The sequence below is a fragment of the Mastomys coucha genome, unplaced genomic scaffold, assembly GCF_008632895.1.
Source record: "Mastomys coucha isolate ucsf_1 unplaced genomic scaffold, UCSF_Mcou_1 pScaffold18, whole genome shotgun sequence".
Classification (NCBI taxonomy): domain Eukaryota; kingdom Metazoa; phylum Chordata; class Mammalia; order Rodentia; family Muridae; genus Mastomys; species Mastomys coucha.
Window position 1 is genome coordinate 48,454,228 of NW_022196900.1, and position 13,009 is coordinate 48,467,236.

General features: G+C 41.0%; 1 long non-coding RNA gene across 1 annotated transcript in view; it reads left to right on the forward strand.

The window, feature by feature from the left end:
* LOC116096221 overlaps nucleotides 1–8,043 on the forward strand; it is an 11,544-nt gene extending 3,501 nt beyond the window's left edge. The window contains exons 3-4 of the long non-coding RNA XR_004120903.1: nucleotides 2,609–2,700; nucleotides 7,387–8,043. This is a non-coding gene — a long non-coding RNA (uncharacterized LOC116096221). The remainder of the gene's footprint in view (nucleotides 1–2,608; nucleotides 2,701–7,386) is intronic.
* Nucleotides 8,044–13,009: the final 4,966 nt, after the last annotated feature.

Below are 13,009 nucleotides of genomic sequence, written 5' to 3' on the forward strand. Positions count from 1 at the left end.
TAACTCATTTTCTTTTTGTATCTGGGCATTTTTTTTTTAGTCAATCATTTTAGTTTTCATTATTGTGTCAACGTTTTCTGCTCTCCTCAACAAAGCCATTTAGGACTTCTCCACTGAATGAATTTTCATTAACTTTTACAAAACATATATATCATTATGTGAAATTTACTCATCTTATATAAAAAACTAAAGAAATTTATCAAAAATATTTTCTTAAAAGCTGTTGAATGGCTCAGTCATCAGTATTCTTACAGCACACACGTGAGTATCTGATTGGTTTCTCAGCACCCATCTGAATTCAGGTACAGCAGCACATATATGTAATGCTGAAACTTGGGAAGAGAAACAGAAAGGTCCCTAGAAATCAATGCCATCCATCTAAGTAGGAGTTGGAGTTTCTTCCAAGTAACCAAAGACAGGTGGAAGCCTTTGAAATCTCAGAGGAGGCAGAAGAAAGATTTCAAAACTTTTCTCCATTGTTTTTTTTCCCCTTTTTGTAGGGAAGTGTTCATTTGTGTGTTTTCTCTGTGTCCTCAAAGCACAAGGCTCAAATACTGACTTTCAAATCAAATTGTAATATTGCCACGAAACCTCAGTTATGCCAAATATAAACAAAAAGTCTCATTTCTAATAAGGACAATCAGTTTGGTAGAAAGTCAAAATACATACGTATATGAAAACAAACCCCGAGTATCCAAATTCGTTTCATATCTAAGTATTGATCTTTTTATGTTTATTTTTTATGTTTATTTTTTATTAGATGTTTTCTTTATTTACAATATCTCCTTTCCAAGGTTCCCCTCCAAAAATAAAAAAATAATAATAAAATAAAAAACCAAAAACTAAAACAAACCCTTGTTCCCTCCCTCCTCCCCCTGCTCACCACACCATCCCCTCCTGCTTACTGGCCCTGGCATTCCCCTACATTGGGGCATAGAACCTTCACAGGGCCAAGGGCCTCTCCTCCCATTGATGACCAACTTGGCCATCCTCTGCTATGCATATATGCTGCTGGAACCATTAGTCCCCCCATGTGTACTCTTTGGTTGGTGTTTTAGTCCCTGGGAGCTCTGAGGGTACTCGTTAGTTCATATTGTTGTTCGTCCTAAGGGGCTGCAAACCCTTCAGCTTCTTGGGTCCTTTCTCTATCTCCTTCATTGGGGAGCCTGTACTCGGTCCAATGGATGGCTGTGAGCCTCTACTTCTGTATTAGTCAGGTACTGTCAGAGCCTCTCAGGAGACAGCTATATCAGGCTCCTATTATCCAGCACTTGCTGGCATCCCCAATAGTGTCTAGATTTGATGATTGAATATGAGAAGGATTCCCAGGTGGAGCAGTCTCTTAATTGTCCTTCCTTTAGTCTCTGCTCCATATATAGTTAGTCTCTACAACTCCTTCCATGGGTATTTTGTTCCCCCTTTTAAAAAGGAACGAAGTATCCACGCTTTGTCTTCCTTCTTGAGTTTCTTATGGTTTGTGGTTTGTACTTTGCGTATTCTGATCTTCTATAAGTACTGCTCTTTTGGGAACAATTATTTAACCTGTCCCCAATGTTGTATTTCCTTCTTTTAAATTGGAATGATTCTCTCATGGCTCTGTGAGTTTCCTTTACTATGTAGATACTGGGCAGAGTTTTCATGGCACAGAGGCTCTTCAGAACAAAGTAGATTAGGTTTTTGTTGTTATTGTTATTCCCATTGGTGATTCATTGCAGTTGACTGAGATTTATTTCCTGATAGTTCTCTCTCTCAGGAACCAGTTCCTGCAGGCCGTGAGGTTGTGTCTTTCTTACTGTTCCCTCAAAGTAAGGATGAAAACGGACTCTCTCTTTTTGTCCATCCTTTGTGCACTGATGTCTACAGTGTTCTTCAGTTTATAATAATCGCCCTCACCCTAAATTCATTCTCTTTTGTCTGTCTGTCTATCTCCCTCCTTATCTCCCTACCCTCCTCTCTGTCTCTCTCTGTGTCTATCTCTGTCTCTCTCTGTCTCTCTGTCTCTGTCTCTGTCTCTGTCTCTCTGTCTCTGTCTCTGTCTCTCTCTCTCTCTCTCTCTCTCTCTCTCTCTCTCTCTCTCTGTGTGTGTGTGTGTGTGTGCAGCGTCTGATCCTAATATGATGCCATTTTCCCAAGTACCATGTGATTTGGTAGGTTTTGAGTCTACTCACCCTTTCTGCTTCAGAGTAGCACGATATCTTTAGCCCTCCATCTTTAAACCCACTGCCTGAAAATGCCCTTACCACATCTTGATGATGTAAGAACTCATACTATATATGGTATGTCCTTGGTTTTCAAAATCATAAATTCTAGAAGTCTGCTGTTCTTATGCTTACTGTGTTCGTGTTGAGGGATTTTTCTTTCAGTAGAGACCCACACTCCCAAGAATCAGAGTATAAAGAATACTCAGACAATAACAGCAAAACTATGTTTTGTCTGTATTTTTGAAGACATTTTCCAGTTTTTCTTAATTTCACTCATAGCAATAAGTGCTAATTGTTCTGCCTAATATTCGTTTTATAAGCCACGTGACAAATACTTGTCACGTTTGAAATATTTGTAAGGACATACTCACACACCGATTGTTGAGTATTTGTTTGTTGTTCAACAGGAAACACAAACTAAAGTTGTTTATCCAGTTTGGTTGAAGAAAGGGAGGAAGGGGTCTTGCATCCCCATCTCCACTCATCTCCAGACTGCAAGGTAGAGACTTTCAGACTATTTTTCCAGAGACAAAGAACTTTACATCTTTCAGTTGTATATAATTTTTTATTTAATTGTACTATATTTTTGAAGTGGTGAAATTAAATGGTGGAATTCTGCCTTACTGCCTTTTCATTACATTTATTTCATGATGATGTCAGAGAGTAAGATGAAACAAGTAGATGGTGTACATTCTAATGTTCTAATTACAGTTAACTATTTATTTACTTACTTATTCTTTTCTACTTCTCTAGAGAGTAAAACACATATTTGGTTTTCATATGGGAATAAAAATATGATGCCAGTTGTCATGAAAGGAAAGAGAGGAAGTGACTTTTGTTGTTCAGGTAGGCAAGCAATACCATTCATGTCAGTAACATTCAGTATAATACTTGGGAAATCACATTTTATTAATTTTTTTCTTTAAAATTATAATATGAAAATGCTTACCTAAGATTTAATGAAGTTCAATGAAAGTGTAACAACATTACTTAGAAACAAAATCATCAGTTCTCAAGTACACACAGAAACAGAAAGTGCAGTATTACATCACCTGACTAATGCAGTACAGAGTTGTAGTCATCAGAATAGCAGAACACTAATACAAAAGCAGTGGGAGGATCAGTGCAATGAGATAGTTGGCCCAGAAATAAATAAATATAGACAGCTCCATCAAACTGAATGTCACTGAATTAGCAACAGCACACATTGCAGCTGTGGCATCTCTTCTGTAACTGTGACTGGGAGAATGAAACTACATCTCTGCCACTCTGTACAACAACCAAATCCAAATAAAGAAAGGTCTGGATGTAAGTGGAAGAAGTGAGAAATGGGAAATTGACACAACAAATAGTGTAAAATGTCAATGCTTCTGCATAGCAAAGGAACTAAGGGAAAGTATAAACACCCTAAGGACACACTATTCTTGGCGACAGGGCAACTGTCCTCCTTCCAGGGTGTGGGTACCCTCATGTTTTACATGCTCTAACAGCTGACAGTTCCCAGACACTCAGTCTAGAGACATGAGGGAGTAGCACAGCCTGGGAAGTCAGAGTTGGCCCCCAGAAAAATCCTGCACTCAGTCTTCAGCCCTGCCTTGCTCTCTGGGATCTTTCAGACTGATAAAAGCATAGCTAAATCTAGACCAAACTATTGTTTCTACTAGTGCTCTGCCAGAGACTTTCTCTTTGCTTCCCTTTCCTCTCAAGCACCAAATCCCCCACTCCCCACTCCAAACACACTACATGATCATAGACTTGGCCCCATCAGAATTACACATTATAGTTCATTATTTTCATTATAGTGTACATCCATAGCCAGCAAGTTCTTTAAATACTTTGCATGCTTCAGATATGCACTTAAAATGACCATTTGTAGCCCTTCCTTTATCTATATATTTGAATATCCATGAGGCTTTGGGTTCTTTTTGGCCACAGTAAGACTGTAGATGACAACCAGACTAGAGGCATGACCAAATACACTCAAGCCAGGCAGCTAAAGGTCAGAGAGAGTTCTAAGCTTGGAAGGACAAACAGAAGCAGTCCAAGAGACATGAGGAGTATCCAGCATTTTGGAGGATGGACAATGGCAGAAAGGATTCTTGGCCAGCTACCTTCTCTGCTCCCTGACACAGCCTGTTGGAATTTGCTCATGGGTGGGTCAAATTGATGATAAGCTGGACATTAATGGACATAATGTGATATCAAGATAGTTTGAGAGAAAAGAGAGTTCGGGGAAAGGATATATTTGAAGAGCACAGTACTTTCACATGTAAAAAGAATAGTAAGGGAGAAATGTAGGCAATTTGAACTTCCATTTCTTTTTAGCAGTATGTAGAACTCTTAAAATCCTCTCCTGTTATTCAATGGGTCATCCCACCACATCACATACAGAATATGCCCCCTTTAGCTGTGTGCATCTCTTTGGGGTATTGGATCTTGTTTTCTTGTGATTCCCAAAATTTGAAATGAGTCAGAATGCTACTATAGGAGGTAAACTGGGTGGATTTAAAAAGTAGAGAGTATTACAGTGTTTCCAACATCACCAATATGACTGTGAGCATCTTTCCCAAGGGTCTACTTACTGAGATCCAAGTCATTTGGAAGAGATTTCTGTCTTTTGTGTTCTTTTCATTGGAAAGTCACTGCCTACTACCAGGCTACTAGCTGTACCTTCTCCCTGTTCCAACCAGGAGCCACAAATTCAAACTCCCCAGATATTCTGTGGTCTGTGTGCAATGTGACAAAAACACATAGTTGTACCTGGTTCTTGTTGAAGCCTTACCTGGATGTTTGCATTGTTGCAAACACGAGGGAAATTGTGGCTACTATTTCACTGAACTTCCTTTTTGGCTTTTCTCAATGTCTTCTTGAATATGCACAATTCAGACTTTGTTCAGGCAATCTCATCCCGCGTGCTTTCAAGTTCAGAAGCCCTTTATTCTGTTGCTTTGCCTAGTCTGTCATCAGGGTCCCCAGATGTGCATCTACATGGAATTCTTTGTTTCCAGTCTGTTTTTGGTTCCTTGTCATCTCGATGTCTTCACCATCATTTTTGATCACATCATGTATTAGTTTCCTAATGTCATTTCTTTTTTGGTATGCTTGCATGTTCTCCTGTATTTTATGCTGTCTCCTTGGAATATTCCTTTAAAATTGTTTTTCGGGAATCTCATTGTGTGGTTTTCATCTGGAGAGATGTGCTTTATTTTCTCCAAGGCAGCTTGCAAAGGAAGCCTGGCTTTACTTTTTAAAGTTCGCACCAGACTTTACTCATACTTAAGCCTCTGCTTTGAGGCTGCCTACTTCCTTTCCTGTTCCTTAAAGCCTTGAGGATCATTGCAATTAGATGAATTCTACCTTTCCCTGTAACTCTGAGAGTTTCAAACAGTAGAATCTCTTCACATGCTCATTTCTAATTCTTCAAGTAAGGTCAGGAAGCAGGAGCTGATGCAGAGGCCATGGAGGGGTGTTACTTACTGGCTTGCTTGAGTTCCACTCTTGATTTCCTTTGGTGATCAACAGCAATGGAAGGTGTAAGCTAAATAAACCCTTTCCTCCCCATCTTGGTCCTTGGTCTTGATGTTTGTGCAGGAATAGAAATGCTGACTTAAGACAAATTGGTACCAGCATAGTGGGGTATTCCTGTGACAACCTGACCATCTTTTGGGAAGGACTGTGGAAGAACTTTGGAACTTTGGGCTAGAAGATCCATTTGGTGTTAAGAGCTCTGTGGGATGTTGTGTAGGAACTTGGAAGATAATGTTGAGAACATTGCAGAAGATGGAAGCCTGGCTTGTGAAATTTCAGAGGGAAGATTGAAGACTCTTATCAGGGCTGTTGCTATTTTGATTGTGAAAATTCTGTGGTTTTGGTTAGCTGGAGCTGAAGAATCAGCTGTGATTAACAAGATGCCAGAACTACTAAATCGAAAACTTTGCATTACTGGGACTATTGATGCTGGTTAGCTGGAGCTAAGAAATTAGTGGTGATCAAGAAGAGACCAGCATCATTGAGGTGAAATCTTCTGAGAAGTGTTTTCTGAGAGCACAGAAGCTGTGTTCCAGAGATAGTCAAGGTTGTACCTTGTGGTGTGGCTGGAATGGGTAATGTGTAAGAGTCACCCAGGTGGTACTGAAGGCATGAAGGGGTCATGAAGAGCAGCTGAGACTTGGCACTGTGAGAAGTCATGGAAGGCCGTTGGTGAAGGTGCAGCCTCAGTTGCAACTGATGGCCCAGGACTGAAGGGGCCATGCAAAGGAGTTGAGGTTTGGCACCATGAAGAGAGCCTATGAGAGGCTATTGGTGAGGCCTAGTTGCAGTGTTTTGGAGATGCCTGTACCATGAGATGACCACCAAGAACAGCAGCAGCAGCAGAGTACAGGCATCTGGAGCATAGAAGACATGTGTGCTACAAAGGGCAGAGCTGGAAAAGTGACCCAAGCCCTTGGAGAAGCCCAGAAGATTATGAGTTGGATCCCAGACATTGGGCAGTTGGAGTTTGATTTTGCTTTTGATTGTGACTATGCCCTGATATTTTTCCCTCTTGAAGTAAGAAGGTATTTTAGAGGAGCCCATAGTTAAGAGACTTTGAATTTTTAAGAGTTTGAATTTTAAAAGATATTGGATATTTTAAAGGGATTGAACTTTTAATATGTAAAGACTGTGGGACTTTTAAAGTTATTTAGATCTTGGGGATGAATAAGGAAGTAACAGTTGAGGCATAATAGTGATGTGTTAGTGTGTCAAATTGACAAGGGGTCAATTGTACTGGCTAGTTTTTTGTGTCAACTTGACACAAGCTGGAGTTATCACAGAGAAAGGAGCTTCAGGTGAGGAAATGCCTCCATGAGATCCAGTTATAAGGCATTTTCTCAATTAGTAATCAATTTGGGGGAAGGTACATTGTGGGTAATGCCATCCCTGGGCTCATAGTCTTGGGTTCTATAAGAGAGCAAGCTGAGCAAGCAAGGGGAAGCGAGCTAATAAGAAACATCCCTCCATGTCCTCTGCATCAGCTCCTGCTTCCTGACCTGCTTGAGTTCCAGTCCTGACTTCCTTTGGTGATGAACAGCAATGTGAGGAAGTGTAAGCTGAATAAGCCCTTTCTTCCCCAATTTGATTCTTGGTCATGATAAAGGAATAGTAAACCCTAACTAAGACAATCACTGTATTTCTTCTCTTTCAGGTAGAGATGGATTCCCCTGAAGGATCTCAAGGGCATTTGTAGGGCAGACCTCCCCCTCCCATCACCTCCACAGAACCATGCTTCAGGTCCTCCAGTTGCTGAAGGAGTTTATCAGGAAGGCTGCATTACAGCATCAGAGAAGCTGTCTCTGAGCAAGACTTGGAGGGTAGGATCTACTGGAGCCTCAGTTGGAGGAAAGACATTATTCGGACCCTGTGGCACAGGGTACCATCCACCATCTTCCTCAGGAATAGGAAGTCTCTCTGTCAACCCTGCAAAAGGAAGAGGAGCCTCTTCTCATTTGACCCAAGAGCAGAAGTCTTTCTGCTAAGCACGGGAGAGCTCCAAGGTAGCTCAGACACCAGAGGTCCAACAGGGCATAGGTGCACAGCACCAGGATGGCCAGTAGAGGGAACAGGAAAGCTGGGGCTGGGTCAGTCTTGAACTCTAGGTTCTGTGAAAACAGCCTGTGCATGCCTGGCTTCTATGCAGCAAACACAATTGTCATGTCTGAACACTTCCCTACAGTTTACTTTTTTTTTTTGTCTGAGTGTTCTTAATGTGGCCTGAGAGCACAGCCTAAAATAATTTTGCAAGGAAAGTGAATGTTCTCAGTAAACCAGATACTCCATTCAAAATGGAAATTATCATTCCAAAGAATTTGGTCTGTACTCAGAAGTGTGTATATGTATGTAGTCACTCACTTACAAACACATCCACAACTATAGACTTTCTGGATATTTAAATATCGGTATAGTGTAGGGACAAACATTTAGGCACAATATGACCTCTATTTTCCATCCTTCTTTTGCATGGAGAGCTTTGTGGATTTCTGAAACAATTCGTGATTTGCTGAACCATTCATTGCAAAGAAGTACTGGGCACAAAGGGTGGTTGTTTTACTGTGAAAGTGACTCATTACTTCTGAAAGAACTTCTCTGAGGTTTTTCTCCTCTGGGAACACATTCTTGCAGGCCATGCAGTTGTGTGTTACTGGTCTCTCAAGGTCATTATTAATGGCCTCTGCCCTCTCAGCCTACATTTTTCATACTGAGGTCTAATGTTCTCCCTGCTGTATCCATCCTGAGTATGGGTTCTTCCTAGTTGTGTCTGAGTGTGACAATTCTAATCGCAAGGCAACGCTGCTTGTGGCTCATGCGGAGTCTGTCATCTGATTAACTATACCTCCTGATGGTCAGTGACAATGTTTCTCAGCATCCCACCTCACACCTCATACCCAGAGAGCACAAACACTTTCCTATTACTTCAAAATTCTGGTTCTAGAATTGTTGTTCCCTTATCCTTCCAGTATATAAAATCCTAGCGTTTGCATTTGTGTGAAAGGCTTCAATAGTGACACGTGTCCCTCATAGAGAAGTGTCAGCAAACCTCAGAAGATAAAACCTGTTTTTTTTTTTTTCTCCATGGCTGAAAATAAAGTGTCCAAGTTGTCACAGTTCTATTTTTAATAGACAAATTGTAAAGCCCAACCAACCTGTTTATGAAGTAACTCTAATTTGTACAAGACCAGGGTCTAAACTCCAATTCCAGGAAGAACATCACAGAGTCGTCCTGTGCAAGCATTCCATGGCAACCCCGCCACCTTAGCAACAGCCAGTGTGGCTACATTAGCAGGGTCAAGGTACAGATAGATAACTTAGGACATCCTGCAGAGAATAGACAACTTAGCCACCCTGTTTGCCAGGTGATTTTGTCTTCCCCAAGTTCGGTTCCTGCAGATTATAACAGAAATTCAATTTTTAAAATATTAACTTGTTGACCTGTATGGAATTTCCCCAAGCTTGCTGTAGCTACAATAAATACCCTACTCCCCTAGACTTGGGGCTCTTACTCTGAACCACTGTAATGGGGACAGTGAACGACCTTGCTTGCAAGCTTGTAATAAAGACCCCTATGTGTCTGCATCAGAATTGGCTCCTTGGTGGTTCTGGGGGAACCTCCATCTTGAGCATAACAAAATATTTTGTATCTTATAAATGCTATATTTTCCATCAATCTTCTCAAATCCTGACGAATTACTATATTTGACAGTGACAATGATGGATTGATTGGTTAGTTACCTTCACTGGCAGCTAATTATTCAGGCAGTCTGATACACTACCCATATTCCACATCCCCCAAGAAACCCACCATTACTATCACTGTCTCTGATACTATTCATGTTCGTCCTAAATACTCTGGCCAGTCTGTAAGGGAGATGAAATTTCTGTGCTTCAGCTGGAAAAACTCTGTGCTCTAAACTTTTCTAGTGTTTTCAAAATGTGACAGCAGCTTAGTGGTTGACACTTATTTCCCTCTCCTTTCAATACATACTAATTCATGGAGAAGTAATGAAATTACAGGGAACTAAAACAAAGACTGAAGAGAGGAATCATTTTTCTCTATGACTCTCCTTCACTTTTTATTATTTCTATTTTTCTAAAAAAATAAAACTCCATAGGGATTTTGTGGCCTAAAAGAACATGTTGAAACTTCTGTTGTCATAAAGCTAAAGGAAGTGACCTTCACTTATGAAAGAGGGAAGTATCAATTGGGGAAACATGGTATAGCAAAGCTGTGTCACTCAGGATAAGAGCAAGGTGAAAGCTGGAAGCTGCTGTAGAAGTCCACAAAAACAGGTATAAGCAGATGCATCTGGCGGAGACTAAACAGAGAACCACCCCCAGGCAGATTCACTGCCTTCGTGAGGCCAGATACTTGTATTTTCTCTCATTCGCTGGAGTCTCAAATAGCCTTGAGGACAGAAAGGAGGAACCAGACTAGCTTGTAAAAGACTAGCCACCAGACCCCATTCACAGAAAAATTAACTCCAGATGGCAGTATTAGATGTTAATAATCCTTCAAGCCCAAGAAAATACTATGTCCAGAAATCTAAATGATAAGAGAAGGGGAATTAGATGAATTTTAAACTTTTGTCATTAATTTTGATAACACTTAAGATGACATTAATATTTAAGTAGTGCTAGTACTGGGACTTACATTGCTGTGAGATCTTTGAGAATCTTCACTCATATGCTTACCTGGCAGGGGAGATACCATGAGCTACAGAATACACTCAGCCCTCTCAGTAACACTATTTGAATGATATTCATTTCAAGAACATCTTGGGGGGGGGGAATTAATCTTCAAAGTTAAAGAGTTGAGATGTGGTTTGTCTACACCAGTCCTTAAAAATAAAGGAAGAATAGAAACCCAAGAATTCAGAGCCCAGAAAAAGCCATGGCATAATAGCTGTAGGGCAGGGAAAGAGGATGGGATAACAGCAGATTAAATAGGTTTATTTTCTGTGTGTAAGAAATAATTCAAAATACCTTTTAGGTTTCCCCTCTGTCTCTGTCTCTGTGTCTCTGTGTCTCTGTCTCTGTCTCTGTGTCTCTGTCTCTGTCTCTCTCTCTCTCTCTCTCTCTCTCTCCCCCTGTGTGTGTGTGTGTGTGTGTGTGTGTGTGTGTGTGTGTGTGTGTGTACATGTACCATGGGTAGTTGAAGATACTTATCTTTGTTTACAACTGGCATTAAAGCAGATTTTTCCCCCATATTCTTGTTCCTGTACTATGAGTTTGTCTAATTTTATAAGCTGTCATCCTGGTTTTATAGACATTTAACAAATCTGTAACAAAACTGTCACGTCTGAATTGCTGTCCTCTCTGTGACAAATGCAGATGGTCACAAGACTGTGCCACATGGAGCATCTCTCCTGGCCCCAGATGAACCTGTAAAAGGTTACATGTAGCAAGGGCCACATGTACTGGCACTGGGACTTGATAGATGCCTTGGGAGCTGGGATGGTGCCCTGGGGCTGGCAGTGATGAATCTGTTTCTTAGGAAATCACAGGGAGTAGAGCTCATGAGGACTCTTCAGTGGGTTCCACTGCAGTGGAGTTCCCTTCTTCTAAAAGAGAAGACAGGTTGGAGCTGGTAGTACAGCAACACACAAATGTGGGGAGCAGAACTGCAAGTTTAAGACCTGTTTGGGCAACTTTGCAAACATTTGGAGCAACTGTACCCTAAAACCCTAAAGAAAGAAGAGGAAAGGTTTGGACCGGGAAGTGTGGCTCAGTGGAAGGGCAATTCTCCACTCTGCATGAGGTGTCCTGGCCTTTCACCCTAGCATTCGTTAGGTAGGCAAAAAGGAATGGAGGGCTGGTATGTAACTTACTCAGGAGTGGGTTCATCACCAGCACCACATCAAACTGGGTATGGTGGCAAAAGCCTATAATCCCACACCTCTAACAGTAGAGACATTAGGATTGAAGTCCAGAGTATGCTCTGTTATATAGTGAATGACTTTTAGTTCATCATAATTTACCTAAGATCCTGACTCAAAATAAGAAAAAAAAAGGAAAGAAAAACCAGAAACAAGTTTTTTGTTTGTACAGACGTATACTTTAAAACTCTGTCATCACCAGGTCCATAATTAACCGTCACACTTTCCATAATTGACCTTATGCCAGTCACATTAATGACTAATGTTTCTAATATATTTATAGAAGTCTCATGTTCTTTGTTGTATGGACCCTAATCCTCAGGAATGATTGCACACTTAAATATGCCTACTCAGATCATAGTGCACCAAGCAGAAGGGAGGAAGAGAACTGATCTAGCAACCTGACTGAACTAGGTAAAAGCCATAAATTAACCTTCACAAGAGACTTTGCTACCAAAAGCAGTTGTGATTTCTCAACAGCACTGTTGTTGTTGCTGCTGTTTACTTCTTCCGAGCAGGCCTTGAACAACTTCTCGCTAAAGGTATTCAAAGTCTCTGACCCTCTGTATGTGCTTACACTATCTGCAACACATTTGTATTTTAAAGAAACTAAATTATGGATAGTATCTAAGAGTTTCCTTGGGGTGCCTGGATTCCACTAATAAGCTTCTCTGCACTATGATAATGTGCTGTTTTTTAGGGAAAACACACACAGGCACTCACACATGCACACTCAAATGCGCACACACGTTAGCAAAAGATGCTAAAATAACCTATATAAGCCCTTTCAAATAGTCCACAGGCTTCTGTGACCTTAATCATCCATGCTGGGGACACTGGCTCTTGTCTTCTCCCTGGAACAGCAGTGGGCTCTCAGAAGCCTCTTCGGTCATCTCCCTCTTCTAAATTGAAAACTTTTAAATGGTTAACTTCACATAGCCCAATGGCATTGCTCCATCCCTCAGAATGCTTTCCTTCCATGTTCTCTAGCAGGACACATTTGCATTCTGAGCAAATGGATGTCCTGTGCTTTGTCTTCTGGTGGAGCGCGGATGAAGAAGTACCTGAACAAGGGAAAGATGGGCTCCTACATCCTTAACCAATTCAACTTCACTGGGGGTTGACCTGTGTGGTTAAGGCTCTTTGTTTAAATGTGCTCTGTATATTATTGGACATCAGTGTGTCTTGACTACTGCAACTCCAGAATCAGGAAGCTTCAAAATTCAAATTATGGCCACAGTCATACTTCTGGTTCTGAGCCTCTAAGCGGTAGTTAATTCTATCTGACCCTGCACATTGATCTTCCCCCAAAACTCTGTTCACTAAGTCATTGCAGCCACCATCCTGTGTTCCCTGTTATGTGGACTAGACACTGCTCATCAGAGCTTCAGCAAAAGG